The sequence below is a fragment of the Palaemon carinicauda genome, chromosome 6 (genome assembly GCF_036898095.1).
Source record: "Palaemon carinicauda isolate YSFRI2023 chromosome 6, ASM3689809v2, whole genome shotgun sequence".
NCBI lineage: Eukaryota > Metazoa > Arthropoda > Malacostraca > Decapoda > Palaemonidae > Palaemon > Palaemon carinicauda.
In genome coordinates, this window is record NC_090730.1 from 18,664,723 (window position 1) to 18,669,919 (window position 5,197).

The window sequence follows — 5,197 nt, forward strand, 5'->3', positions numbered from 1 at the left end:
TATAGGAAATATTTATCTTGGTATCGATGCTGTTCTTAAAATATTCTATTTTTCCTAGTTTCCTTTCCTCACTGGGCTATTTTCCCTGTTGGAGCCCCTTGGCCTATAGCATCCTGCTTTTCCGACTAGGGTTATAGCTTAATAAGTAATAATGATAATAATGATAATTGTTATCATCAATATGATTTTTGTTAATGGTAGTAGTATTTTCTTTTAGAAAGTTTGCATAGTATTCACCTCTGACTCTTGTAATAGAATGTTAGCAATTGAAACTGGATCTCTTTCTCAACTCAGCGCTGGTTCCTCTTTACTTCCAGGAAACGAAGTTGGTCTTGTTTCCGAATATTTATAACTCTCCTAATGATGAAGGACTAAAATATGCGAAATTGTTTGAGTTTACTATCATCTTCTTTCCATTATTTTCTTAAGTTTTCTAGATTTCAGTGGCCTTTAATAATGTGAAATTTGAGAACGATGGCTGGAAAAATTGTGATCAATAGACAAGAAGAGAGGTTTCGGGCACCAACTTCTGAAATAAGAAAAATTAGAAAATCAGATGATTTTCAGTTTAAAAAACAATTACTGATCCAATATTAAGTGTATGTTAATATATGGAGAAAAATAGAGTTTTCATTTAACTTTTTTATCAATTAGGATAATTGTCTAATTTAATTGAAATACTACTGAACGATTTTTGCGTTTAGCACATAAACACATAAAACAATTAACACATAAAATAATGAAAGACTTTGTTGCTAGACTTGCTTTTAAAACCAGTATCTCACACTGAAAAACATAGCTCTCAACAGTCCCATAATTTTGAATATAATCTTCAGTAGGTAATCTGTAGACCAGTTAGAAGAACTGTAAAGAATATAGGATATTACAACCTTTACCCTACTGGACACACTTACATCTCAAGCATTTGTTAACCAATACAAAAAAATCTCAGATAACGAGCCGTGACAAACTCTCCTTAATCCCAGCTTGTTACACATTTCTGAACTTTCCCATTAATGTGGAAACTGTACATAAAGTCTTAATCAGCTTTATAATTGGAAGGAGAATAAACAGATCATCGGCGGAGGAAGGGAAGCTATTATGAAAATGCCTTCAGAAGTTTCCTAATTAGAGACCAGAAGTTCTTCTCTCGTGTCGCCATGTCCATGTTTTGATAATCAGTCTGATTACATTCAACCTTATGATCTTCTAAGAAAGTTATCAATTTTATTGCTTTATTGATTCTATTTTGACGATTAAATGATGACAACTCTTGGCTAGTGCCAGAGCCTCTGTACCATGGTCTTCCACTGTCTTGGGTTAGAGTTCTCTTGCTTGAGGGTACATTTGGGCAGACTAGTCTATCTTATTTCCCTTTCTCTTGTTTTATGAAAGCTTTTATAGTTTATATAGGAAATATCTATATCAATGTTGTTAGTGCGCTTAAAATATTTCATTTTTCTTTGATCCCTTTTCTCGCTGGGCTATTTTCCCTGTTGGAGCCCAAGGCCTTATAGCATCCTGCTTTTCCAACTAGGGTTGTAGCTTAGCAATTGATAATAATAATAATAATAATAATAATGATAATAATAATAATTATAATAATACTAATAATAATAATCCTTTATAGACTATTTCTCTGCATTTGTTGTAAGTTAAGGGACTTATAATTTTAAGAGCTGTATTAATTAAGAGCCTTATAGTTTGGTAAAACATAGCATTTAATTTGAAATTGAGAAAATGTGGCTTTATTACTAAAGTTCCAAATAAAAACACCTTTTGAGATAAAAGGAAATCTGCTGTATCTTCCAAGGGAGTTGGTGCCTTTGACAGTAATTGGGAGAATCTCCGGACTTTGCTGCGTGAAGTTAATGTACCCCAAAAATTAATAATAATAATAATAATAATAATAATAATAATAATAATAATAATAATAATAATAATAATAATGATGATGATGATGATGATGATGATGATGATGATGAAGATGTAATAATAATAATAATAATAATAATAATAATAATAATAATAATAATAATAATAATAATAATCTAGGGAAAAGATGTTCTATCCAAATTGGCAAAATATCTAATCACTTCATCATATGTTTTCAATGGAAAGGTTTAATATAGAATAAACACTTATCATAAATTCCGGCTAATGTAATATATATTGTTGATAAAAAAACTGAAATGATTTGAATGTTTTTGGAAATGAGCCTTATTATACTAAAGGAGTTTTACGGTAACAGAAAAAAAAAATCTTACTTCTTAAAGAAGGTAGAATATAATTGGAATCTTATATTGTTAATAAAACCGTAATATCACTCATTTACGCAAAAATACTAAAACAAATATTGCCAGGCATTTACCGTTTTCAATGCAAATTTTTAACATTGGTATAGGTAAATCTTTTTTATGATATGTACGGATTAAAACCACTTGGTAAGACTCGTATGAATGGGTGTTCCATGATAGAGTTTTTATTAATATTTTAGAAACATTTAGAAAATTCATAGTAAAAACAATATTTTTGTTCTTGGATCGTTAATGATCAAATTAAATTTTCAATTAACATCCATTTCTTCAATCAAGTGGTTAACTTCACATTTGTTACACCCGACAATTCTTCCTTACTTTTGTTGCTTTCTTTTTCTAACATATATTTTCCACAGACTTAGGCTGGAAAAGTTCACTATATAGCCAGTCTTATGAACCTCTGAACTTGAAGCTATAAAATAGCAATGACTCTAAAATGTAATTTTTATAGGTATATGTACCCCATTTTCATTTGCAACTTCGTCAAGACCCTTAACATCCATCACATTCTCTATATATTGATTATTCCTTCCAACTTCAGCATTGAAGTCGCCAATCACAATTTTCATGTCTCTCTCAGGGATCTCATCTATTACACTCTGTGGTTCTTCATAGTATTCATCTCTCCTTTCTTCACGGGAATCATTTGCTGGGGCATAGCAAACTAAAATATTCATAGTGCATTGTTTTGATTTAAACTTTGCAAAGAACAGTCTACTATTTACAGGTCTCCATTCCGCTAGTGCCCTTTCTGCTCTTGGGGTCATCATCTTCCCTACCCCTTCTCTTCCACTCCATCTACTTAAGAATTAGAACTATTTGCAAACAGGTTGTACATGAATCATGTTTGCGCTCGTGTAATTTGCTCCCGCGTCTCTAAAATGCAGTAGATACTTTTGGCACTGTTCACAACTGTGGACAAATAGCAAAGCAAAAACATTTATAGCCATATGGTTAGAGTCTGACTTTACATCTCGTGAAGTATATTAAGATTATACTATTGTTAGCATTGCTTTATTCTATTAGCTTTCCGCAGCAATTACCCCTAAATCTGAAGCCTTTGTCTTTCTATGACCATCTTGATTTTATATATAAATGACAATATTAAAAAAATGGCGACCTTTTTCATGTTCGCAATTACTATTCATTGTAAAAAAAAAAAAAAAGAAAGAAAAAAAAAAAAAAACTATGGCTTTCTTCTCCTTGTTCTTTGTCTTTCTATCGTGATCATTAAAAACAAAGTACTTTCTGGACAGATATTATATTCATTATTACTAGCCAAGCTACAACCCTATTTGGAAAAGCAAGATGCCACAACCCCAAGGGCTCCAACAGGATAAAATAGCCCAGTGAGGAGAGGAAAATAAGGAAATAGATAAACGATATAAGGAGCAATGAACAATTGAAATAAAATATTTTCAGAACATTAACAACATCAAAACATATATTTCATATGTCACCTATAAAAGGACTTATGTCAGCCTGTTCAACATAAAAACATTTGCTGCAAGTTTGAACTTTTGAAGTTCTTCTTATTCAACTACCCAATTAGGATGATCATTCCACAACTTGTCACAGGTGGAATAAAGCTTTTAGGGTATTGTGTATTATTGAGTAGTAGTTGATCATTAGTAAAGTACAAGGAGATATAATTTTCTCGCCAATGAGAATTTCTTTTATCACAAAGAAAATTAAAAGGTTTCAACTATCTGATGCGGTTATGAGAGGATTTTTATATCAATATTCTTTAGATGGTATTTCAGATTATTACGACGATTTTTAGCCATTTTTTTCTTCAGTTTCCTGGTATTTTTTTCTATATACCAGGAACTATCTACATATGCTTATTATTCTCTCTCTCTCTCTCTCTCTCTCTCTCTCTCTCTCTCTCTCTCTCTCTCTCTCTCTCTCTCTCTCTCTCTCTCCGTATATTCAACAGCCGTTAGGATTTAGATTGAGTATTGGTTACAGCTTGAAAATTGTGACAATTAGAAAGGTACTTGAGGTTGACATTGACATAAAAAATTGACAAGATAATAACGAAAATGAAAATAGAGTTGAAATTAGCGTATGTTACATTCAACGACTTTCGTCGTTTAGTTTGACTGGAGTCTAATAGCGGTTACTATGCGTTTAAATGAAAATCATAGAGAGAGAGAGAGAGAGAGAGAGAGAGAGAGAGAGAGAGAGAGAGAGAGAGAGAGAGAGAGAGAGAGAGAACATTCTCCTATATTTGCATGTGTATTACATGGCTCTCCCCTGAAGCAGACATGCATAGGGAAGAGGGTGACCTGCTCTAGAGAGTCGTACTGTTAGCGGGTCGTCATGCAGGAGATATGATGGTTTATTCAGACAATGGTGATCCAATCCTCTATACCAAGAATGTTAAGAAGGAAAACTTCCGGAGTGCAATGGATAACAAGGGATGAGCCCATGTATGGAGGTGTTATTGGTCTCTTGTAAGCATCAGTGTACGTGTTGATTGATCGATAGTTTATAAGTTATCTGGTATTCTGACATCTAAGGTCATTAACGCCGAATGTGAAGACGTGTGTTGTGGCGTGGAGGTCTTTCGGTATGTGCTACTTTGATGAGAGTATGTCAATCTGATGGCCGGAGGTAAATTTCCCCACAACGTGATTTATGCGATGATGATCATTAGAGAAGGTAGCGAACGGAAAAATTTCGCAGGGACGACCAACAGCTTTCCATATTCTATTTTTTGTTACCCAGAAATACATGGTATCCTGGGGAGTGGCCCTTAGTTCGAAGAGGACAAGGGACGTTGTGGAAACCAGCTGGAGTCAATGGGGCGGAACATAAAAGCTTCTTTTAGGGTGCAATGGATGCATTCCACCATTTTGTTGGCTACAGGATTG